At 44.2% G+C, this 26,901-nt stretch overlaps 1 protein-coding gene across 2 annotated transcripts in view; it reads left to right on the top strand.

The window, feature by feature from the left end:
* The first annotated feature begins 3,412 nt into the window (after positions 1-3,412).
* The window catches only part of LOC124556644, a 57,175-nt gene continuing 33,686 nt past the window's right edge, over positions 3,413-26,901 (top strand). The window contains exon 1 of one of the 2 annotated variants that reach the window (XM_047130611.1): positions 3,413-3,496. The gene's annotated coding sequence lies outside the window, so the exon portion shown is untranslated. The remainder of the gene's footprint in view (positions 3,497-26,901) is intronic. The other variant, XM_047130610.1, reaches the window with a different exon arrangement.

Here is a 26,901-nt window from a genome sequence, read left to right as displayed (position 1 = left end):
TGTCAGCAGTGGTGGTTACACCTCGGGGAGGTAGTACACGACACCATCACTGTTCCACCAGATGCATAACATTGTCTTTTGTGGATGCGCGCGCAGGTTTGTTTGGGCTCAACCATTCCTTTCTTTTTCTTATGTTAGCATAAAGAGACCATTCCTCATCAATAGTAACGATACAGGGTAGGAATGGTCGGTGTTGTTCACGAGCCAACTCATGATGAGCAAGCAGAGACGCGCATTGGACCACCCGCTCATTTTTGTGATTTTGGCTTGGAGCATGTGGTACCCATACACTCGATTTTTGAATCTTCTCAACTGAATGCAAATGTCGCACGATGGTGTAATGACCACAGCTCCTCACATTTACCAGTTATCGAGTTCACTGACTTGGATCATTGTGGGTTAATGCTTTTAAACGAACTTAATCACACCCGAAGATGTTCCTGAAAGGGAAGAGTCACTAATGTAAAAACGATCCTCCTTGAAACGAGAAAACTATTTTCTTGACGTGCTCTGTCTAATAGCATTATCCCCATACATGGCGCAAATGTTTCTGGCTGCCTCTGCTGTTGTCACCCATCTATTGAACTCAAACAGGAGAATATGTCGGAAATATTTCAATTTTTCCTCTTGGCGCCCCAATTTCTAGTGTCCACAGCTCGACTCGCTATCTCCAAATGACGAAATGATAATATGTACAGTCAAATAGCTACAGGGAAGTACAAAAAAATTACAGTTGATAAATACACCTATGGCAACATGAATGCGAAAATGCCAATCAAAAACACTACGAATTTATGTACCAACCTAAAGTATGATACGGTCTGAGTTGTAAAAAGACGCATGACAAATCGAGATCTCAACCCAGTTTCCATTAATGTGTTCTCAACGGTTCGTGTTGACACTCTGGCTGTAACATCTCGCTAAACTTGAATTGTTTTCGTTCTTTCTAAATAGAACAATTGTAAGATCTTCTCGTGGTGCCTACTGTTTGCCACACTGTTGTCCAGAGTCCAGTTCGTCAGCTCTCGGTCTCCGGTCATTGGCCTACAGCCATCAACTGCGATCTATCGCTTATATGCTCTAATGTCTGTCATGCCAAAGATTCGACCCGTCTCAAAGTCAGAAAGGTGGTGATAAACTGCACTTGCACATCCTATGGGCATGCTGTGTTGCAATCTCCGCTTGGAAAGTGCCACTAACGTTACACACACCAACTTGGATGCAAAATAGTTAAACTTGTAGTGTATGAAGTAATCTGGATGAGACCTATGTTGAGCAGTGATGGCCGATGACCGAGTTAGGAAACTGCTGCGGAAGCAAAGGGAACTTCACAGCAAACATAAACATAGCCAAAGCCTTGCAGACAAACAAAAATTACGCGAAGCGAAATGTAGTGTGAGGAGGGCTATGCGAGAGGCGTTCAATGAATTCGAAAGTAAAGTTCTATGTACTGACTTGGCAGAAAATCCTAAGAAATTTTGGTCTTATGTGAAAGCGGTAGGTGGATCAAAACAAAATGTCCAGACACTCTGTGACCAAAATGGTACTGAAACAGAGGATGACAGACTAAAGGCCGAAATACTAAATGTCTTTTTCCAAAGCTGTTTCACAGAGGAAGACTGCACTATAGTTCCTTCTCTAGATTTTCGCACAGATGACAAAATGGTAGATATCGAAATAGACGACAGAGGGATACAGAAACAATTAAAATCGCTCTAAAGAGGAAAGGCCGCTGGACCTGATGGGATACCAGTTCGATTTTACACAGAGTACGCGAAGGAACTTGCCCCCCTTCTTGCAGCGTTGTACCGTAGGTCTCTAGAAGAGTGTAGCGTTCCAAAAGATTGGAAAAGGGCACAGGTCATCCCCGTTTTCAAGAAGGGACGTCAAACAGATGTGCAGAACTATAGACCTATATCTCTAACGTCGATCAGTTGTAGAATTTTGGAACACGTATTATGTTCGAGTATAATGACTTTTCTGGAGACTAGAAATCTACTCTGTAGGAATCAGCATGGGTTTCGAAAGAGACGATCGTGTGAAACCCAGCTCGCGCTATTCGTCCACGAGACTCAGAGGGCCATAGACACGGGTTCCCAGGTAGATGCCGTGTTTTTTTGTCTTCCGCAAGGCGTTCGATACAGTTCCCAACAGTCCTTTAATGAACAAAGTAAGAGCATATGGACTATCAAACCAATTGTGTGATAGGATTGAAGGGTTCCTAGATAACAGAACGCAGCATGTCATTCTCAATGGAGAGAAGTCTCCCGAAGTAAGAGTGATTTCAGGTGTGCCGCAGGGAGTGTCATAGGACCGTTGCTATTCACAATATACATAAATGACCTTGTGGACGACATCAGAAGTTCACTGAGGCTTTTTGCGGATGATGCTGTGGTGTATCGACAGGTTGTAACAATGGAAAATTGTACTGAAATGCAGGAGGATCTGCAGCGAATCGACGCATGATGCAGGGAATGGCAATTGAATCCAATGTAGACAAGTGTAATGTGCTGCGAATACATAGTAAGATAGTTCTCTTATCATTTAGCTACAAAATAGCATGTCAGCAACTGGAAGCAGTTAATTCCATAAATTATCTGGGAGTACGCATTAGGAGTGATTTAAAATGAAATGATCATATGAAGTTGGTCGTCGGTAAAGCAGATGCCAGACTGAGATTCATTGGAAGAATCCTAAGGAAATGCAATCCGAAAACAAAGGAAGTAGGTTACAGCACGCTTGTTCGCCCACTGCTTGAATACTGCTGAGCAGTGTGGGATCCGTACCAGATAGGGTTGATAGAAGAGATAGAGAAGATCCAACGGAGAGCAGCGCGCTTCGTTACAGGATCATTTAGTAATCGCGAAAGCGTTACGGAGATGATAGATAAACTCCAGTGGAAGACTCTGCAGTAGCTCGGTACGGGCTTTTGTTAAAATTTCGAGAACATACCTTCACCGAAGAGTCAAGCAATATATTGCTCCCTCCTACGTATATCTCGCGAATAGACCATGAGCATAAAATCAGAGAGGTTAGAGCCCACACAGAAGCATACCGACAATCCTTCTTTCCAGGAACAATACGAGACTGGAATAAAAGGGAGAACCGATAGAGGTACTCAGGCTACCCTCCGCCACACACCGTCAGATGGCTTGCGGAGTATGGATGTAGATGTAGATGATGATAGTCAACGCTTGCTTTGTACCAGGTCCAGGAATTTCCTACTCGCCTTCGTACATGGTGAAGACCAACTCTCCGTGGAGGTGGCCAAGACCAACTCGAACGGTGTGTGCTGCAGCCACGTGGCTGGGCTCGCGCTGGCGCAGTTGAGTGGGGATTGAGAGGCCGCTACCCCTCCTCCTCCTGCGACTCGGCGGCTCTCGCGTTCAGCGCCCAGAACTCAGTAGCGTGCCGCACTTCTAAGGAGACGCTTGCTAATGTTGACATCCACGTCGATCCGGAGATCCCGCTATCTCGCTAACTGCAGCTAAGTCGAGTGAGTATTGTGGCAGACATTTTCGCGTGCTAGCGAGCTACGTTCGCAGTTCCAGTTCTTATTTTATCATCCAGCTCTAACTACGGACATTGCTGAAATAAATCTGCAGATTCCCTCCCCGATATTGGTTTCGTTCTTGTAAGGGTTTCATTCGCAATGATGTCGCTCATGACATATACGAAAGAAGCAAAAATAATTTCCAGCTTACCGGCTGCATCCGTAGAATACGCGAGTTCCACAAAATGTTTGTTGCAGGCTACACAACTTCTTAATTGATAAGAGTCTCGCCAGGTCGTACGTAAAATCTATAAACGCTACAAATAATTCAATACCTCCTCTTGCTGACAGTACGGGTAATGTAACTGATGATGATAAACAGAAGGCCGAAATTCTAAACGTAGCTTTCAAAAACTCGTCTACGGTAGAGGACTGCAGCACCATTCCCCCTTTCAATTATCGAACAAACGAAAGGATGGCTTCCATAGTGTATCGTGTATCTGGGATTGTAAAACAGTTAAGATCCTTAGACGCCATGAAGGCATCTGGCCCAGACGGTATCCCCGTAAGATTTTACGTTGACTATGCTACAAATATAGCACCATTCTTATCCATCATCTGTCAGAGATCATTGGAACAGCGGAAAGTTCCACGGGACTGGAAGAAGGCCCAGGTCATAGCAATCTATAAAAAGGGTAGAAAATCGGATGCACATAATTACCGGCAAATTTCACTGACATCGATTTGTTGTAGAATCATGGAACATATTTTGTGTTCAGACATAATGACCTTTCTAAACTCTGAAAAACTCATATGTAGAAACCAGCACGGTTTTAGGAAACAGCGGTCATGCGAGACACAGCTGGCCCTCTTTGTGCATGATATACAACAGGCTCTAGATACCGGCTCCCAGGTTGATGCCATATTTCTCGACTTTGAAAGGCGTTCGACTCAGTTCCGCACTGTCGCATGTTACAAGAAGTGCGCGCTTATGGTCTATCCGATGACATATGCGGTTGGATAGAAAGTTTTGTAACAGACAGGGAGCAGTATGTCGTCCTGAACGGGGTGACTTCAACAGAAACAAGCGTAACTTCAGGTGTGCCCAGGGCAGCGTAATAGGTCCTCTGCTTTTTACGATTTGCATAAACGATCTGGTTGATGGTATTGACAGCGGCCTTAGACTGTTTGCCGATGATACTATAGTCTACAGGAAAGTAGATTCACACGAAAGTTGTGAACAAATCAATGAGGATTTGCAGAAAATAAATGCGTGGTGTAATGACTCGCAGTTATCTCTCAATATTAGTAAGCGTAACCTGCTGCGTATAACAAGGCGAAAATCCCCATTAATGTACGAGTACAAAATAAATGCGCAGTCTTTGGAAGCGGTAACGTCCGTCAACTATCTGGGTGTGACTATTCGAAATGATCTCAAATGGAATGATCAGATTACACAAGTAACGGGTAAGGCGAACTTTAGATTGCGGTTTATTGGTAGAATCCTGAAGCGATGCAGTCCTTCAACAAAGGAAATAGCTTACAATGCGTTATTTTGTCCAGTCTTGGATTATTGTTCGTCTGTATGGGATCCTTACCAGCTGCATCTGATTCAAGAGATTGAGAAGGTCCAAAGAAGAGCGACAAGATTCGTGACTGGTACATTTAGCCATCGTGAGAGCGTTACAAATCTCATAGAAAATTTGAAGTGTTACACACTTGCAGATAGACGGTGCGCTAAACAGAAGGGGCTGCTCACTAAATTCCAAAACCCGATCTTCACCGAGGATGAAGAGCATATACTGGGTGATCAAAAAGTCAGTATAAATTTGAAAACTCAGTAAATCACGGAATGATGTAGATAGAGAGGTACAAATTGACACGCATGCTTGGAATGATATGGGGTTTTATTAGAACCAAAAAATACAAAAGTTCAAAAAGTGTCCGACAGATAGCGCTTCATCTGATCAGAATAGCAATAATTAGCATAACAAAGAAGACAAAGCAAAGATGATGTTCTTTACAGGAAATGCTCAATATGTCCACCATCATTCCTCAACAATAGCTGTAGTCGAGAAATAATGTTGTGAACAGCACTGTAAAGCATGTCCGGAGGTATGGTGAGGCATTGGCATCGGATGTTGTCTTTCAGCAGCCCTAGAGATGTCGGTCGATCACGATACACTTGCGACTTCAGGTAACCCCAAAGCCAATAATCGCACAGACTGAGGCCTGGGGACCTGGGAGGCTAAGCATGACGAAAGTGGCGACTGAGTACACGATCATCACCAAAGGACGCGCGCAAGAGATCTTTCACGTGTCTAGCAATATGGGTTGGTTCTAATAAAACCCCATGTCATTCCAAGCATGTGTGTCACTTTTTGCCTCTTTATCTACATCATTCCGTGGTTTATTACGTTTTCAAATTTATACTGACTTTTTGATCAATGCGCGATTTGAAAGTTGGTGGTAACTTTCAAATCGCACAATGATCACCATTCAAAGATAAGGGAAGTAAGAGCTCGTACTGAGGCGTTCAGACAGTCATTTTTCCTTCGCGCGATCCGCGAGTGGAACAGAAGGGGGGAAATATGACTTCGGCGCGAATTGTGCCCTGCGCCACACACCGCTTGGTGGTTAGCGGAGTATATATGTAGATGTAGAGAGAGTTTCGTAGCTGCATGATAAATCCTGTACTGGAATTTCTCAACCAACAGTTCCTCAATTGTAATTACATTCATTTGATTTGCGACATGCGTTGAGTAGACATGTTCGACCACTACATCCGGTGCTCATGTCTCTGACTTAGTACGCGATCTCTACGAAGTACACAGCTTTTATACGGCCGCACACTACTGAACTTCTTATTTTAATGTTCCTCCGTACTATCGTCGAGAAAATTATGTTCCGGTGAACTACAGAAAGCGAACATTCACATTTTTGCAGAGGTTTCCCCACTTCACAAACAGTGTAAAACATCCTCACTTACACATTCTGTCCAAAGGCTTCCGAGACTGATTTTGTTTCTGGAGTATAAGCGACGTCATGCAGTAACTACGGCGGCAGCTTGAAGGGACAGATGTAAACAGCAGATTTACGTTCGACCAGTCACCTGTGAACAGGCAGTGTTAGTTACGACTTGAACTCCGACGAGCTCGTCTGTCTCCTGAAAGAAAGGTTGGGAGTTAAACGTCCCAACGACGATGAGATTATTGTGGACATAAACTGGGATCCGACAAGGATGTGTGCTGCACCTCCTAGACCTAGGTGTGGGACCAGCTGCAAATAAGACTAACGGGGGATAATCAACATATACTAAGAAGGACAGCACGAAATGTCACAGGTTTCTTTGATCCATGGGAGAGCCTCACGGAGATGGTGAGAAACCTAAATTGACAGAGACTTGAAGATGGACCTCAACTATCCCGCGGAAGCTTGGTTACAAATCTCCAAGAAGCAGCTTTAAGGGCCAATCTATGAATTTACTACAGTACCCTCCGTATTGCTCCGGCGCTCTGTACGCGAATGGAAGGAGAAGAAGCCCTAGTAAGTGGTACAATAGGAAGCGGGAGAGGAGGAGATTATTGTTTAACGTTCCATCGACAACGAGGCCATTAGAGACGGCGCACGAGCTAGGATCGGGTAAGGAAACAGGCCGAACCCTTTCAAAGGATCCATCCCGATATTTACTTTCATCGATTTAGGGAGATTACAGAAAACCTAAATCTGGAGGCCGGACTTGAACGGTCATCCTTCTGAATGCGAGGCCAATGTGCTGGCCACTGGGCCACCCCACTCGATACAATAAGAAATACCTTCTACCAACACTTCACTGTGGTTTGCACAATATAGATGCAGATCGTTAGGGAGCATTATCGCCCATGATCTTTTGAACGGCATATCGGGATTCGGCTTCAGAGAGTTACAGAAATAACGGAAAACGTATAACTGAGTGCGAATCCAACTTCTTAAGCACCTCGCTAGGTGTGTCTCTGTAGTCGTACACGGAAGTTAAACCGAGCGACATCTTCTCACGTAGCGCCTGCCTGCCATTCAACCATAATTTTGTTGCGCATATATCGCTTTTCATTAGTGATATTTGAAAGTCTTTTACTATGTAAGTTTCTCATTTATTTATATCAACCTACCTGGATATTTAAATTTCTCTCTTGTTGCAAACACAGCTGTCTGGTTTAAATGTTTGGTAGTGTGTTTTTTGTTTTATTCTGCATGACTTTTCAAGGGCTCTCCTTAAAGACTTATTATTTCACCTGCGTGATCTGGGTCACCAGGGGTATCAACAGGAAGACCGAACGAACATAAGCACACTCGAATGTTGATAGCAGTTCCCACACTGACGAAGACAACATATCCCAGAAACTTCGCTCAGTGGGGGAGGGGTCAAATTAAGCAAACACGTGGCTTAGCGTAGATGCTCCAACATTTCTGAGAAAACGACAGTCAAAATTTTTGAGGTACTGTATGTGCCTCTTAGCGTGCGATGATTTTTGACGACATGGTCATACAGTGGTTGGGGTCGCATCCTCTCAGTTTTGTGCCCCGTGTTCTAAACTAGTTTACGCCGGCCGCTGTGGCCGAGCGGTTCTAGGAGCTTCAGTCCGGAACCGCGCTGCTACTACGGTCGCAGGTTCGAATCCTGCCTCAGGCGCGGATGTGTGTGATGTCCTTAGGTTAGTTAGGCTTAATTCATTCTAAGTCTAGGGGACTGATGACCTCAGATGTTAAGTCCGATAGTGCTCAGAGCCATTTGAACCATTTTTCTAAACCAGTTTATTGGTTCAAATGGCTCTGAGCACTATGGGACTTAACATCTGAGGTCATCAGTCCCCTAGAACTTGAACTACTTAAACTTAACCTAACCTAAGGACATCACACACATCCATGCCCGAGGCAGGATTCGAACCTGCGACCGTTACTTCGGTTGGGCCCATCCGCCTGCGTACTATGTGCGACATTGTTCAGAATCCCATGTTAAGTTACGTTATGTTAACCGGGGACCTAGAAACGACGAAGAGGCTCCGTCCCCGCCACAGCCGCAGTGGTCCAACCCCACAACGACTACCGCAGTCCACTTCACCCCTCCGCCGCCCCACACCGAACCCCGGGTTATTGTGCGGTTCGGTCCCCGGCGGACCCCCAGGGAACGTCTCATACCAGACGAGCGTAACCCCTATGTTTGCGTGGTGGAGTAATGGTGGTGTACGTGTACCTGGAGAACTTGTTTGCGCAGCAATCGCCGACATAGTGTAGCTGAGGTGGAGTAAGGGGAACCAGCCCACATTTGCCGGGGCAGATGGAAAACCGCCTAAAAACCATCCACAGACTGGCCGGCTCACTGGACCTCGACACAAATCCGCCGTGCGGATTCGTGCCGGGGACCGGCGCTCCTTCCCGCCCGGACAGAATCCCATGCTCGCCCAATGTGTATTCGGGCCATGTTTCATGGGGCAAGGTGGTGAGATCAAGGATCCGCTACCATGCGAGGGATATCTGTGTAGGTGAGAAGCACAGCACGTCTGCAGACGTCTTCTGTCCAATTGCTGCGCTGTTGCTACGTTTTGCCTGCAGTTCCTCCTACATCTACATGCATCCTCCGCAAGCCACCAAACAATGCATTGCGGATGATACTTTGATACTTTTTACTATTGCTAGTCATTGCGTTTCCAATTGCACTCGCAGATGGAACGAGAGATAAACGACTGTCTGTATTCCTCTGTACGATCTCTGATTTCTCTCACCTTGTCTTCGCGGTCCTTAAGCGAGCTATCTGTTGGTGGCAATACGATCGTTCTGCAGTCTGTCGCAAATGCCAGTTCTCCAAACTTTCTCAATATATAGCAGTTATAAGTAAAAAAATCTCTGGCTGCAAGGGCTGGCAGTCCCGAAATCGATTATGCATTATAGGAATTATGAAACCACTCTTGCGGCCGGAAGCTATTTTATTTATAACTGATAATCATATAGGACCGTGTTCCCACTATCCACTAAGATGGACAGTCAAGATAAATAAACTGAGGTGACAAAGCCGGCCGGGGTGGCCGAGCGGTTCTAGGCACTACAGTCTGGAACTGCGCGACCGCTACGGTCGTTGGTTCGAATCCTGCCTCGGGCATGGATGTGTGTGATGTCCTTAGGTTAGTTAGGTTTAAGTAGTTCTAAGTTCTAGGGGACTGATGACCTTAGATGTTAAGTCCCATACTGCTCAGAGCCATTTGGGCCAATTTGAGGTGACAAAAATCCGAGGACAGCGGTATGCACATATACAAATGGTGGTCATATCGCGTACAGGATATATAAAAGGGCAGTGGCAGAGCTGACATTTGTACTCAGGTGATTCATATGAAAAGGTTTCTGATGTGATTCTCGCCCCACGACGGAAATTAACATGCTTTGAACGCGGAATCGTAGATAGAGCTAGTGGCATGGGACAGTCTGTTCCGGGAATCGTTAGGGAATTCAATATTCTGAGATCCACAGTGTCAAGAGTGTCCTGAGAATACCAAATTTCAGGCATTCTCTCTCCCATGGACAACGCGGTGGCCGACGACTTTCACATACCGACCGAGAACAGCGGCGTTTGCGTAGAGTTTTCAGTGCCAACAGACAAGCAACACTGCGTGAAATAACCTCACAAATCAATGTGGGACGTACGATGAACGTATCCGTTAAGACAGTGCGGCGAAATTTGGCGTTAATGGGCTATGGCAGCAGACGGCCGACGTGAGTGACTTTGCTAACAGCACGATCTACATCTACATCTACTCCGCAATCCACCATATAGCGCGTGGTGGAGGGAACCTCGTACCACAACTAGCATCTTCTCTCCCTGTTCCACTCTCAAACAGAATGAGGGAAAAATGACTGCCTATATGCCTCTGTACGAGCCCTTATCTCTCTCATCTTTGTGGTCTTTCCGCGAAATGTATGTTGGCGGCAGTAAAATTGTACTGCAGTCAGCCTTAAATGCTGGTTCTCTAAATTTCCTCAGTAGCGATTCACAAAAAGAACGACTCCTTCCCTCTATAGACTCCCACCCGAGTTCCTGAAGCATTTCCGTAACCACCGCGTGATGATCAAACCTACCAGTAACAAATCTAGCAGCCCGCTTCTGAATTGCTTCTACGTCCTCACTCAATCCGACCTGATAGGGATCCCAAACGCTCGAGCAGTACTCTAGGATAGGTCGTATTAGTGTTTTATAAGCGGTCTCCTTTACAGATGAACCACATCTTCCCAAAATTCTACCAATGAACCGAAGACGACTATCCGCCTTCCCCAAAACTGCCATTACATGCTTGTCCTACTTCATATCGCTCTGCAATGTTACGCCCAAATATTTAATCGACGTGACTGTGTCAAGCGCTTCACTACTAATGGAGTATTCAAACATTGCGGGATTCTTTTTCCTATTCATCTGCATTAATTTACATTTATCTATATTTAGAGTTAGCTGCCATTCTTTACACCAATCACAAATCCTGTCCAAGTCATCTTGTATCCTCCTACAGTCACTCAACGACGACACCTTCCCGTACACCACAGCATCATCAGCAAACAGCGGCACATTGCTATCCACCGTATCCAAAAGATCATTTATGTATACAGAAAACAACAGCGGACCTACCACACTTCCATGGGGCACTCCAGATGATACCCTCACCTCCGATGAACACTCACCATCGAGGACAACGTACTGGGTTCTATTACTTAAGAAGTCGTCTGCAGCTCGTCTCCTGGGCTCGTGACCATGTTGGTTGGACTCTAGACGACTGTAAAACCATGGCCTGGTCAGATGAGTTCCGATTTCGTTGGTAAGAGATGCTGGTGGAGTTCGAATGTGGCGCAGACTCCACAAAGCTATGGATCCAAGTTGTCAACAAGGCACTGTGCAAGCTGGTGGTGGCTCCATAATGGTGTGGGCTGAGTTACATGAAATCGACTGGATCCTCTCATCCCAACTGAACCGATAACTGACTGGACATGGTTATGTTCGGCTACTTGAAGTCTATTTGCAGCCATTCATGGACTTCATGTTCCCAAATGACAATGCGCCATGTCACCGAGCCTTAGTTATTCGCGATTGGTTTGAAGAACATTTTGGACAATTCGAGCGAATGATTTGGCCACCAACATCGCCCAACATAAATCCCATCAACATTTATGGGACATAATCGAGAGGTCAGTTCGTGCACAAACTCTGCACCGGCAACATATTCGCAATTATGGACGGCTGTACAGGCAGTGTGGCTCAATATTTGTGCAGGGGACTTCCAACGACTTGCTGAGTCCATGTCACTTCGAACTGCTGCACTACGCTGGACAAAAGAAAGACCGACATGATATTAGGAGATATTCCATGACTTTTGTCCACTCAGTGTATTTACTGCTCTGTTACGGACGCTAAAGTACCTTATGAAACGATTGTAATTTCAGCTTTCTCCACAGAGAAGAATTATCTGCGTGGGCAAGCCCGCATGTCAGATTAACACCGGAATGACAGTCTTGGTAAAGTTAGGTGGCTGTGAATTTGGCGGCACGAGCAGCAAGCGCTACGTCTTTGGTCAGGGTCAAACGAACAAGCCTAATTTCGGAAGCGGATGGATGCTACGGCACCGCAGAGCCTAGTCCTCTGTGTTTGACCTTCGAGATTCTTTCGAGCAGTAACGTCCGTCTCTTCCTAGTTTTTTCCCAACTGTCTGTGCATAATGTTTGCATAGGGAAGGTTGCTACGTCATAGCTTGAAGGTTTCGGTATGACACACTCCAGACGCCAACTGGGTACTGCCCCTTGAATATGTGAAGTGCGTGGCTCGAACGATGCTGATGGCAAACTTATCTCCCTGCCTGACGATACTGTCTGCACGATTTACAGAAATACCTACTGCACTGAAGTAAAGATGTCATGAACTACGTGGCGAGTTAACACTTTCGAGTCATTGTAGGCAGTAAAGGCAAGATGTAATTGCCTTTTTCCGACGCCAGAGCTAACCTTCACAACTAGTAGATTATGTGGTGAGTATGTAGGGAAGGAGGGGATTTACAGTTTAATGTATTAGGTTGGTGCATACATACGTAGCATTTTTGTTTTGCATATTGGTATTCCAGTTGTAGTGGGTTTATGTATCGACTTTCGTTTTTATTTGCAGTTCACTGTTGCTAATTGTGTTTACATGTTGTCATTTTGTAATTTGGAGATAGTGTTTGGAGCTGTGAACGCTAGAAAGTGGAGTGCCAAGTGGAAAAATCGGTACATTTTCGACATATTCTTCTGTTTGAGTTCAATAGAAGGGTGACAACAGCGGAGGCAGTCAGACACACTTACCGCATGTATGGAGAGAATGCCGTTGGACAGAGCACGGCAAGAAAATGGTTTTCTCGTTTTAAGGAGGATGATTTTAACATTAGTGACTCTCCACGTTCAGGGAGACCTTTGGAGTTTGATGATCGTTTAAAAACATTAATCCACAATGGTCCACTTCAGTACACTCGAGAACTGGCAAATATGAGGAACTGTGATCATTCCACCGTCGTGCGACATTGATACGTAATCGGAAATGTTCAAAACATTATTGATGACTAAAGTCTCTGTTATGCGTATCTGTTGTGTTTATCATCATCATCATCATCATTTAAGACTGATTATGTCTTTCAGCGTTCAGTCTGGAGCATAGTCCCCCTTATAAAATTCCTCCATGATCCCCAGTTCAGTGCTAACATTGGTGAATCTTCTGATGTTAAGCCTATTACTTCAATCTTAACCGAATACAGGTACCTTCTCCTTGGTCTACCCCGACTCCTCCTACCCTCTACTGCTGAACCCATGAGTCTCTTGGGTAACCTTGCTTCTCCCATGCGTGTAACATGACCCCACCATCTAAGCCTGTTCGCCCTGACTGCTACATCTATAGAGTTCATTCCCAGTTTTTCTTTGGTTTCCTCATTGTGGACACCCTCCTGCCATTGTTCCAATCTACTAGTACCTGCGATCACCCGTAGCCTCAACCTTATTGATAAGGTAACCTGAATCTACCCAGCTTTCGCTCCCATGCAACAAAGTTGGTCGAAACATTGAACGGTACACAGATAACTTAGTCTTGGTACTAACTTCCTTCTTGCAGAAGGGAGTAGATCGTAGCTGAGCGCTCACTGCATTAGCTTTGCTACACCTCGGCTTGCAGTTCTTTCACTATGTTGCCATCCTGTGAGAATATGCATCCTAAGTACTTGAAACCGTCCACCTGTTCAAACTTTGTTCCTCCTATTTGGCACTCAATCCGTTTATATCTCTTTCCCACTGACATTACTTTCGTTTTGGAGATGCTAATCTTCATACTATAGTCCTTAAATTTCTGATCTAGCTCTGAAATATCATTTTGCAAACTTTCCATCGAATCTGCGATCACAACTAAGTCATCCGCATATGCGAGACTGCTTATTTTGTGTTCACATATCTTAATCTCACCCAGCCAGTCTATTGTTTTCAACATATGATCCATAAATAATATGAACAACAGTGGAGACAGGTTGCAGCCTCGTCTTACCCCTGAAACTACTCTGAACCATGAACTCAATTTACCGTCAACTCAAACTGCTGCCTGACTATCTATGTAAAGACCTTTAATTGCTTGCAAAAGTTTGCCTCCAATTCCATAATCTCGTAGAACAGACAATAACTTCCTCCTAGGAACTCAGTCATATGCCTTTTCTAGATCTATAAAGCATAGATACAATTCCCTGTTCCACTCTTAACACTTCTCCATTATTTGCCGTAAGCTAAAGATCTGGTCCTGACAACCTCTAAGAGGCCTAAACCCACACTGATTTTCATCCAATTTGCCTCAACTAATACTCGCACTTTCCTTTCAACAATACCTGAGAATATTTTACCCACAACGCTGATTAAAGAGATACCTCTGTAGTTGTTACAATCTTTTCTGTTTCCATGTTTAAAGATTGGTGTGATTACTGATTTCGTCCAGTCTGATGGAACATGTCCAGACTCCCACGCCATTTCTATTATCCTGTTTAGCTATTTAAGACCTGACATTCCACTGTATTTGATGAGTTCCGACTTGATTTCATCCACCCCAGCCGCTTTATTGCACTGCAATCTGTTGATGTGATCCTATTTCCATCATCATTCCTATCCAATTGTACATCGAGATCTGAAACATTACAGATCGTATTTTCACCCACATTGAGTAACTCTTCAAAATATTCCCTCCATCTGCCCAAGGCATCAACAGGATTCACCAACAGTTTTCCTGGCCTGCCCAAAATACTTGTCATTTCCTTCTTACCCCCCTTTCGAAGACTGCTAATTGTACTCCAGAATGGCCGGCCAGGGTGGCCGTGCGGTTCTAGGCGCTACAGTTAGGAACCGCGCGACCGCTACGGTCGCAGGTTCGAATCCTGCCTCGGGCATGGATGTGTGTGTGTTGTCCTTAGGTTAGTTAGGTTTAAGTAGTTCTAAGTTCTAGGGTGCTGATGGCCTCAGAAGTTAAGTCCCATAGTGCTCAGAGCCATTTGAACCATTTGAACACTCCAGAATGTTTTTCCAGCAGCTTGACCCAAAGTCTCCAACCTGTTTCCAAAGTCTTCCCAAGATTTCTTCTTGAATGCTGCAATTATCTGTTTGCTTTGTTTCTTTCTTCAACATAACTTTCTCTGTCTACCTGAGTTCTATTATGTAGCCATTTTTGATACTCCTTCTTTCTCCTTGCACAGGCTGCCTTGACTGTGTCATTCCACCAAGCTGTTTGCTTCATCCAACCTTTACACACTACTGTTCCAAGACATTATGTAGCCACTTCTAGTACTGTGTCCCGGTACCTTGTCCATTTCTTTTCCAATGACTGCAATTGACTACATTTAACTGACTGGTAACTTTCTGAGATCACTGTTATGTACTTGTGCCTGATTTCCCTATCCTGAAGTTTCTCCACTCTTATCCTCCTACATATGGACCTGACCTCCTGCACTTTCGGCCTCACAATACCAATTTCACTGCAGATTAAATAGTGATGAGTGTCATCAAAGAATCCCCTGAATACACGTGTGTCCCTCACAGCCTTCCTGAATTCCTGATCTGTTATTATGTAGTCAATGACCGATCTGGTTCCCCTGCCTTTCCAAGTATACCGGTGAATGTTCTTATGTTTAAAAAAGGAGTTTGTGATTACGAAGCCCATACTGGCACAGAAATCCAAGAGTTGTTTCCCGTTCCTGTTGGCCTCTATATCCTCTCCAAATTTACCCATAACCTTTTCATACCCTTCTATTCGATTTCCAATCCTGGCATTAAAAGCAACCATGAGTAGAACACTGTCCTTGTCCTTTACTCTAACAACTACATCACTGAGTGCGTCATAAAAACTATCCATATTATCTTGATCTGTCCCTTCTCAATGTGAATATACTGACACAATCCTAATTTTCTTGCTAGACACTGTCGAATCTATCCACATCAGTCGTTCGTTTACATACCTTATTGCAACTACGCTGAGTTCCATTTCTTTCCTGATGTAAAGCCCTACACCCCATTGTGCTATTCCTGCTTTGACTCCTGACAGGTAGACCTTATATTCTCCCACTTCCTCTTCCGTCTCAGCCCTTACCAGAAAGTCACTAACAGCTAAAACGTCCAAGCCCATCTTACTTGCAGCCTATGCCAGCTCTACCTTCTTCCCAGAGTAGCTCCCATTGATATTAATAGCTCCCCATCTCGTTACCATTCGTTTGCCGAGTCGTATCTTAGGAGTCCCTGGTTTGTCAATTAGAGGTGGGACTCCGTCACCTCCAAAGGTCCGAGGCATTTTGCTCTGATTGTTGCCAGCATCATATTTAAAGTACCAGGGAAGCAGGTTGCTAGCCTTACTTGCCCCGGATCCCATTGAGTTTTACCCCTAACGGTTGAGGGACTAACCAGTGGATTTGGTAGTCTTTGCCTTCTGAGCACAAAGGTGACCGCGACTCAGAATATGTCCGAGATGCCCAGCCTTATTCCAAAGTAACTGGTATCCCGACTGTCAGGACCACTTACTTGGCCACTCATACGTTGCCCGTGGTTCATGAACTAGGACATGACAACAGGAACCCACACCATGAACCACTGTTGTGTTGTTGTGTTTATTAAACTTTCGAAAAAAGCGCTACGATCTTATGCATCAATCCAATACAAGACATAATCAGACTCAACCGACAGACTCTAAACACTCCTCTTTGGGTGTTAATTACTCATGGCTTTACTGGTTTTCTGGATTGGTACCAGGTTATTACTGCTGACGATAACCAGAACAAAATAATAATAAAATATGTTTTATTTTAATTCCTAGGAACAACACACTTAAACATTGTTATAAAGGGCAGTTATGAATACCAAACCATCAGAAAGTAACTTGTGCGGCTAGTGCGCTGTAGTTTTGTCTTTCAAAATGAGACAGTAACTAACATGTGTATCTGGTGTGGGTAGACATCGCTACTTTGTGCTTCGACGCGGATTAGTGCCTTCTGGGCCGGCCGCCGTGGCCGAGCGGTTTTAGTAGCTTCAGTCCGGAACCGTGCTGCTGCTACGGCCGCAGGTTCGAATCCTGCCTCGGGCATGGATGTGTCTGTGTCCTTAGGTTAGTTAGGTTTAAGTAGTTCTAAGTCTAGGGGACTGATGATCTCAGATGTTAAGTCCCATAGTGCTTAGAGCCATTTGAACCATTTTTGAAGTGCCTTCTGGATGGGGAGCGAAGTGTCGCTATGAAAAACCCAAGAGCTGTACTACTGCCTCGAAGGAATTAAAAATATGTACTGTTCCATAGATACCGCATTGCAAAGACCACAAACAACAACACAGTACTCCTTGAAATTCGTTTCCAGATCGATTGGAGATACGGATGTCGTGGGAATAAAGTCCATACGCTCGTCTGTAGCCTTCCACTTAAGGACATTTGCTGCTCACGACTCTATGGCTCTTACTGTGCATCACTCTTGAATTGTCTATAGATTCGCTTTGGATTATTAACAAGTCGAAAATAATTATCTACGGATCTGAAGAAACCACAATGAAAAAGAATACTCATTCCTCTGATTATGCACTTGTTGAAGAAATTCTTGTGCTCATCGGTGGCTAAATTGACCAGTGCTACGGTACAAATCCGAAGGTCTGGGGCTTAATCCTGTTTTGATCCTATGATTTTTTTCTATCACTTAGTGTTTCTTTCACCCCCCGACAACCATTTTTCTACGTGAGACATTCTAAGTTACACCGTGGTTCGTAGCCGACAGTTAACTGTAGGTCCTTTTATAACTGACAGGGTAAGTCAGTTTGAAGGACAAAGAAAGGCGAGGGCGTACCTCTTCCAGTAGGGTGATGTCTAGTACAGCACTGTGATCTTCAATCCAACAGGGTAACCCCAAATGTAGGATGTTTCCATGACGAATATCACAGTACGTTTTTTCAATGGTTTAACGTATGACATGTGTATGTGGGTCCTGAAAGTAAATCATCCACAGTTTGTAACGTGTAACTTCGGGCGTGCTGTATGTAGGACTTCATTTACGTCACTTACAGTGAAGTAAGAGTATTTTGTGTTCAGGGATGATAACTAATTTACACACTTCGTTAATTCTCTTCTTTGATAAAAAAGAATTCAGTTACAAAATTCATCATTTGATTGTATTTGTCCACCTCCGCGGCTGTCTGGTGAGCATATCCAACAACTATGCAGAGGACCCGAGCTCAGTTCCCTGTACTGTCAGGGGGTGTTCGTCGGTGAGAGGACTGGAACGGACTGCACTTCGTGATACCAACTGAGGAACTTCTAGAGCGAGAAGTAGCAACTCCGAGGTCTGCGCAAACACTGTCTCCACGTACGCGTACACCACGCAAACATTTGGGGTTACACTCGTCTGGTATGTGAGTTCGGTTTGGGGTGGCGGTGGGGTGAGTGGACTGCTGTAGCCTGTTGTGGGATTGTGAACCACTGAGGGCTGCGGCGTGGACGAAGCCTCCCCGTCGCTTCTAAGTCCCCGGTTTAAGCCTGCAGGGAGGAATAAGAAGAAATTAACATTCCTTTCTGTCACGTTACTTCATTGCTGCATAAAATTCCGGTGCCGGGCGGACTGTCCATAACGTCAGTGTTTCCACAGAACAAATTCAAGCGGCGTCACCAAGGCTTAACATAACATAAGTACCATAAGAAAAACAGAAGGTTACAGGCAGAATCAGCATTATGTGCTGAACAGAGTCAACAACTCATTGTAATGGATGTGAAATTTAGAAATATTTTTCACACAAGAGTTCCTGATCCAGTACTGTTAACTATTGTGCAGCTTGTTCCTAAAATCTGAGAAAATATTAATTTGGTATGAGGGCAGGTACAAAATAATTTGCTCAGTAGCAAAACTGTTTAGGTGAAACCCGTTACTTTCGAACCTGAGGGCTACCTCTCCCTCTGGCGCGAGGGAACTTAAAAACAACGAGGAAATGGGTTTCGTATTTTATTATCATTTTCTAGCTGCTTCTTGTTCCAGATGGCCCCTTCCGTTGCAGGAAGTTTGTTTCGACTTTCATTGTTTTAAGTTTCGTAACTGTGGAAAAAATGAAACTTGTTTGTAGTAAGTCCAAGAGTCGATTGTTTTACCTGTGTGTATTAAAGGGCCTCAAAACTCTTCTATACTTAAACCAATTGAGAGTGTATATACGAGTATCTATCTTAGCTGGCAGTTCAAAATCAGAAACTTGGGACAGAATATGCGTCCCTCCTCCCCCCCAACCAATGTGTGCTCATTTAACAAACTACCGTACTACACTTTCTGACAAAACGGTGAAGCACCCAGAAGACATGATCGGATGTCAGTATAACTTCGTACACGTACATAACATCAGTGGGTATGTAAATGATTCGAGTTGCAATTCTCAAAAAAAAAAAAAAAAAATGGCTCTGAGCACTATGGGACTTAACATCTGAGGTCATCAGTCCCCTAGAACTTAGAACTACTTAAACCTAACTAACCTAAGGACATCACACACATCCATGCCCGAGGCAGGATTCGAACCTGCGACCGTAGCAGCCGCGCGGTTCCGGACTGCGCGCCTAGAACCGCGAGACCACCGCGGCCGGCTTGCAATTCTCAGACAAGTATAGTGGCCACCAGGGTGCATTAGTGTTGTTCATGTTTAGTGTTGCTACCAGGACTGATAGGGTACAAAAGAAGCTTGAACAATGTCAGATGTTGAATTATCACTCTATGAGACGTGGGGATGCTGGGTACCCATGTGAGAAAGGATTAGCGGTAACTGACATGTTAAGTCTATTACTTCAAAATCTCTTCTTAACCGAATCCAGGTGGCCGTGTGGTTCTAGGCGCTTCAGTCCGGAACCGCGCGACTGCTATGGTCGCAGGTTCGAATCCTGCCTCGGGCATGGATGTGTGTGATGTTCTTAGGTTAGTTAGGTTTAAGTAGTTCTAAGTTCTAGAGGACTGATGACCTCAGATGTTAAGTCCCATAGTGCTCAGAGCCATTTGAACCATTTGTTAACCAATCAACTGATTGTAATAATACCTATAAAGTGCATTTTTGTGCAAACATACATTATTTTATATGGAACAACTCCTACTGAGATTAAAAAACTAAACGTAGGTTAAATTAGAATGTCAGTGGTGTGCGAGTCGTTTACGAGACATCACATTTAGAAAAGTTTCCACGCCGACAATTGCAAAATACCTGTGGTAACACGCAATAAAGAACAACATAAATGCATACACTAGTTATGTGGAAATCGACCAGTAACGAAACTACTGACAATCACAGGTTGTGTTCAAAATGACCACCGGCAGCGACAATACATGCTTCCAGTCTGGTGTGGAACGACTGCTGCACGCGTGCTAGCATTTCAGCGAAGATGATCGAGCAGACTGCAGTAATACGGCGCTGTGTATCATCGGGTATACGGGTATAGTTCGTATGTCCTTGTAGACGAAGTCTTTTAGCTTTCCCACAGAAAAAAGGTGTATAGGCGTCAAATACCGGGTACGGGCTGGCCAAGGTACAGGTCCAGTTCGTCTACTCCAACGATTTGGAAACAATTCTTGAAGACATGCTCTAGTACATCGTGCACTGTGGGCTGGACAGCCGTCATGTTGGTACCACAGTTTCCTCCTAGTCTGTATAGGAACGTCTTCTAGCATCCGTGGAAGATGGTCTATTAGGAGGCTGCAACACGTGTGGGCATTCAGTGTTCCATATATGATAAACGGGCCCGTGAGCAGATGGTTTACTATCCCACACCACACATTTACATTCCATGGACGCTAACGTTCCACCTGACGAAGTCAACTGTGATTGTCAGGAGACCAATAGTGCATGTTTCTGTGGTTTATCTGGCTATGATTGGTAAATGGGGCTCCATCACTAAACAAGATACATGACACATCTCGAGTATTCTGTCGTAAAGTCCATATACAGAAGTAATACGATTCTCATAATCATTTCCATGCAGTTCTTGATTGAAAGAGATGTGATAGGGATGAAACCTTTATCGATGGAGGATGCGTAGACCTATATTATTGCAGTAGGGTTTTGGAGCATATACTGTATTCAAACATTATGAATCACCTCGAAGGGAACGATCAATTGATATGTAATCAGCATGGTTTCAGAAAACATCGTTCTTATGCAGCGCAGCTAGCTCTTTATTCGCACGAAGTAATGGCCGCTATCGACAGGGGATCTCAGGTTGATTCCGTATTTCTGGATTTCCGGAAAGCTTTTGACACCGTTCCTCACAAGCGACTTCTAATCAAGCTGCGGGCCTATGGGGTATCGTCTCAGTTGTGCGACTGGATTCGTGACTTCCTGTCAGGAAGGTCGCAGTTCGTAGTAATAGACGGCAAATCATCGAGTAAAACTGAAGTGATATCAGGTGTTCCCCAGGGAAGCGTCCTGGGACCTCTGCTGTTCCTGATCTATATAAATGACCTGGGTGACATTCTGAGCAGTTCTCTTAGGTTGTTCGCAGATGATACTGTAATTTATCGTCTAGTAAGGTCAACCGAAGACCAGTATCAGTTGCAAAGCGATTTAGAAAAGATTGCTGTATGGTGTGGCAGATGGCAGTTGACGCTAAATAACGAAAAGTGTGAGGCGATCCACATGAGTTCCAAAAGAAATCCGTTGGAATTCGATTACTCGATAAATAGTACAATTCTCAAGGCAGTCAATTCAACTAAGTACCTGGGTGTTAAAATTACGAACAACTTCAGTTGGAAAGACCACATAGATAATATTGTGAGGAAGGCGAGCCAAAGGTTGCGTTTCATTGGCAGGACATTTAGAAGATGCATTAAGTCCACTAAAGAGACAGCTTACACTACACTCGTTCGTCCTCTGTTAGAATATTGCTACGCGGTGTGGGATCCTTACCAGGTGGGACTGACGGAGGACATCGAAAGGGTGCAAAAAAGGGCAGCTCGTTTTGTATTATCACGTAATAGGGGAGAGAGTGTGGCAGATATGATACGCGAGTTGCGATGGAAGTCATTAAAGCAAAGACGTTTTTCGTCGCGGCGAGATCTATTTACGAAATTTCAGTCACCAACTTTCTCTTCCGAATGCGAAAATATTTTGTTGAGCCCAACCTACATAGGCAGGAATGATCATCAAAATAAAATAAGAGAAATCAGAGCTCGAACAGAAAGGTTTAGGTGTTCGTTTTTTCCCGCACGCTGTTCGTGAGTGGAATGGTAGAGAGATAGTATGATTGTAGTTCGATGAACCCTCTGCCAAGCACTTAAATGTGAATTGCAGAGTAGTCATGTAGATGTAGATGCAATTGCGCGGGAGATAACGGGCAGAACAGTTGCACCAGCATCAAGAACATTAATTTCTCCATCTTTAGCCGTCGCTTGTTTCCTTCTGTTACGTTGTCTAGATGTTACACTACTACTTTCGCGCACCTGGTTGAAGAGGCTGATAAATAATTTCCAAGATGGTTGACGTCTATTGGGCTATCTTACCGCATCCACATAAAAGATCGAATTGCGTTCTCCGTACATCATGAGCATGTCGGCTTTTTCTGCATTGGTAAATCTCATGGTCCACTCACGACCTATTCCTTGGACTGTCACACACTATCTGACTAGCAAGTCGCAATGCACTCAAGAAACACACAAGCATACTGAAGAATCCTGCAACAAACACCGATGAGATTCTAATTTACTCTACTTTCAATTTGTTAATGTCAATAGGCATCGTTCAATTTTAAAAAAGTATGTTTGCACAAAAAATAAATTTTCTAAGTACTATTACAATTTGTTGATTGGCTAAAAATACGAGTCCCTGACTACTATTGTTCTGTGAAAACCTCACATCAATAGCACTTTCCATTTCGGCAGTATTTAAGGTGCACGTTTTAGGTGATTGACCCCGTGTAGAGAAACAGGAACAGTTTTCAGGTCGACGATACGTTCTCTTACTGCGTACTTGGTAAAGTTTACGTTTTCGCTCTTCCACTTTACGCCGGTGTCCACACTATTAAATGCAAAAATATCTCTTCCAATTAATTAATGAAGCGAAGACCATTGTCAGTACCATGAGACTAGTCAGGAATGGCAGGATTGCGAACCCAGGCTTAACCCCCTCAACCTCTCCCCCCCTCCCTCCCCTCTCACAGTACCCACCATCCTTTGTCAGCGAATGATGCTGTTCGTGTCAGAGTGTACAATGATTTGCATCATAGTGCGCCCGTGAGCTGGCAGTCGCTAACGTTAGGTAACGTCACAGTCTCACGTAGAGTCTAGTTGCGACATTCACTTCTGTGAGAATTGTTACTGTCTGATAGGTGGAACGACACTAGGGCCTCTAGCGGCGAGAAAGCCGACCGTAACATTAATGTGTGTTTTTAGTTATTTTCCTTCCTATTTAACGAAACAGTAGCTTTATTTTTGCGTTCCAAGCATTAGTAGATAATTAAGACACATGAATGATGGTGATTCAGTGAAATACTGATTCACTGATTCAATGACATAACCAATAATTTGTTCATGAAGAAATACTTCCGAATATGTGTACGATTGAAGCTCAGTCCGCTGAAAGCAAGAGAATACAAACACAACTTTCAAGCATGAGAAGCATATATTTCTGTTGTCTGTTTTTATTACGATAGGCAATTTCCTTAACACTTAACAATTTTGAATAATTCACACATCCTCACACGTCACTCGACTTTATAACACGTGAATATTATTATAAAAGTAATTACTTTTGCTTCAAAAGCGAATGTGCTGAAATTCTTACCTTTTGTGGCGCAGATGTAGCAACAATTGTGGAACTGCTTTCTTATGTGCCGGCCGCGGTGGCCGAGCGGTTCTAGGCGTTTCAGTCCGGAACCGCGCGACTGCTACGGTCGCAGGTTCGAATCCTGCCTCGGGCATGGATGTGTGTGATGTCCTTAGGTTAGTTAGGTTTAAGTAGTTCAAGTCTAGGGGACTGATGACCTCAGATGTTAAGTCCCATAGTGCTCAGAGCCATTTTAACCATTTCTTTCTTATGTAATGGGAAACAGTTTTATTGGTTTTGACCTTTTATTATCACATCTGTGTGGTTTCCACTTCAACTACAGTTGTGGTGGCTTAATTGGTACATTAAAAAATTTAGCTATTGCTTTCCATAGAAATTTCCTACGTTCCATATTGACTGATTTGACTGCAAGTTTACTGAAGAAAAGTTCACGTTGATGAGTAGATATACGACGTCTTTCTGCTAAAGGTCATGTCTTCTGTTGTTTACTAGCAATTCTTTTGTTCTTAAAAGTAAACAATGTTATTCGGTAAATATCTGTAGGTTACAAAAGCATCGTAAATAAACTGTCCTGGAGTGAAATTTTCACTCTACAGCGGAGTGTGCGCTGATATTAAACTTCCTGGCAGATTAAAACTGTGTGCCGGACCGAGACTCGAACTCGGGACCTTTGCCTTTCGTGGGCAAGTGCTCTACCAACTGAGCTACCCAAGCACGACTCAGGCCCCGCCCTCACAGCTTTACTTCTGCGAGTACCTCGTCTCCTACCTTCCAAACTTTACAGAAGCTCTCCTGCGAAACTTGCAGAACTAGCACTCCTGAAAGAAAGGATATTGCGGAGACATGGCTTAGGAATTTACTGTTTCATACCTCCCAAGGCTCTTAGGAAAGTAAATAAAGAAGAATGTAGTGTTGTTTTTTAGTTAGTGCCGATTTTGTTGGCAATGCTTAAGCTCCCTATTGTATAAACTCGATTTTTATGTCAATGCATATGCTCCCCATTGTAAAAACAGTGCTACGAACCAATACAAAATCTCACTCATCCTCTTTCTGTTCTCCTGGAGCGCTGCTGTTGCAGTGCATAACAAAAAAGAGTAAGTGTCCTGACTGTGGTAAAGTCTTGGAAGCATTCAGTTCGTGGAAGGAAATGAGCACATAGTCAGCGTGCAGGTACCTCGCAGTTGCAGTCACTGGAGATAAATGTACGACTTTGCTTTACAGAAGATAATACGCAATAGCTCATTTCGAAAGTGTGTTTGAAGGAAACCGTATATTAGATTCTCTTTTATGTCCAGTTATGCGAAGTCTAGATGGTATCTGCTTCATTTACTCTAACAAAGAAAAACTGTAACATAATTTACGTGCCATTAACAGATGGTGGCAGGTTCTGTGTGCAGCGCATAAGGTTATTAAGTCTGCCCCGAAGCCTCACTGTTTCTACTACAATTTGGTTCAAATGGCTCTGAGCACTATGGGACTTAACATCTATGGTCATCAGTCCCCTAGAACTTAGAACTACTTAAACCTAACTAACCTAAGGACATCACACAACACCCAGTCATCACGAGGCAGAGAAAATCCCTGACACCGCCGGGAATACTACAATTTGGAAACACGGAGTGGCCACACAGTGCATCTGGCAAAGCCCACAGCGCAGATGATATTCGTAGTTCCGTCGCCTTCTTCAGATTGTGCAATACAACTATAGACGTCTCGCGTCTCAAGTACATCGCAGGACTACTGCAGCAAACTGCAGACTATAATTTTATTCGCAGTTCAGTGGTAAGGACGGTAACATGTGTATCAGAGCAAGATGGAAAGTGCAAAACGCTGAACAGATATACGGCGGAAATATTTTGCCACGGTGTACATAAATAAATATTACAAATGGAATATTTGAAACGTTCTGGAGAACCATCATTGACAGGACGGTGGAGACGTTGATTTGTTATTTCAGGTTAACAATGATGGCTAAGAAGTCGGAAATAGTCCAAAGTATTTTTCTTTCGATACTCATCGACTTCTTGAAACGCTGATTCTAGTGAACGTTCATTTGACTCCGGGGTTGAGCTGATTAACGCATGATGGTAAGGCGGGGCTCGGACTGGAAGTAGTCGGATCGAATCCTCTTGATCGGAGAAATTCTCATCACCCTTATTTTGCCAGCAATGGGAAGCGAGGCGATGGCATAAAGTTTGCAATCACCAGAAATTACATCTTAACCTCTCCACAGTCCCACTCTGTCCGATAGAGACTTAATACGCAGCCCCTCTTGGTGGTTTTCGAGAGTAAGACAAATTAGGGCGTAACGTCCGGTCGACGACGAGGTAATTGGAGACAGATCTCAAGATCAGGTTGAGGAAGGAAATCAGCCGTGTCTTTTTCAAAGAAACCATCCCGGAATTTGCCTTCAGTTATTTAGGGAAACTGCGGAAAATCTAAATCCCTCAAGCGTGTGTGTGTTTGCGATTTATGGGCGCTCGACAGCGAGGTTATCAGCGACCTTTCGAAAATTAATAGGAACGCATGTGGTTGTAACACCTAAAGTGCTATAAAACTACTAATAGTAAGTCTGATACAATGACATTCACTCTCTCCCAACCACACTTACTGTCTAAATCTGGATAGCTAGACGGGGAGTCGAATCACACTCTTCCAGTGTCTTACCACTGCACCAGCTTATTCGATGCTCTTGGAGAGGAGTGTGCCGTATGCCGGCGCCCGGAATAGCTTCCTCCCGTCCTTCCATTCTATGCTCATCCACAGCAAAACAACCGCAATATTACAATGCGCAAGCACTCGTCACAGTCAATTACAAGATGTAGATACGAACTTGACTTTCTGTAAAAAGTGTCTGGAAATCACCTCCACTGTGTACTTTTCCAGGACAGTAAAGCGAGATTTATGCTCTGGGACAGTATTTCTTATTTTCCCCTGCACTCCTCCTCTCCCGCCTCCCCCCCCCCCCCCACACATATATTCTCCCCCCCCCCCCCACACACACACATACACACATATGCCTATGAGGTTTTTTTTCCAACCTCGGATTTGTCGTTACATTAAAACCACCGTGGATATCCGACAGCGCTTTGCACAGT

Source organism: Schistocerca americana, chromosome X (genome assembly GCF_021461395.2).
Source record: "Schistocerca americana isolate TAMUIC-IGC-003095 chromosome X, iqSchAmer2.1, whole genome shotgun sequence".
Taxonomy (NCBI): Eukaryota; Metazoa; Arthropoda; class Insecta; order Orthoptera; family Acrididae; genus Schistocerca; species Schistocerca americana.
Note: the sequence above shows the minus strand (reverse complement) of the source record. Positions and strands in the feature narration are given on the sequence as shown.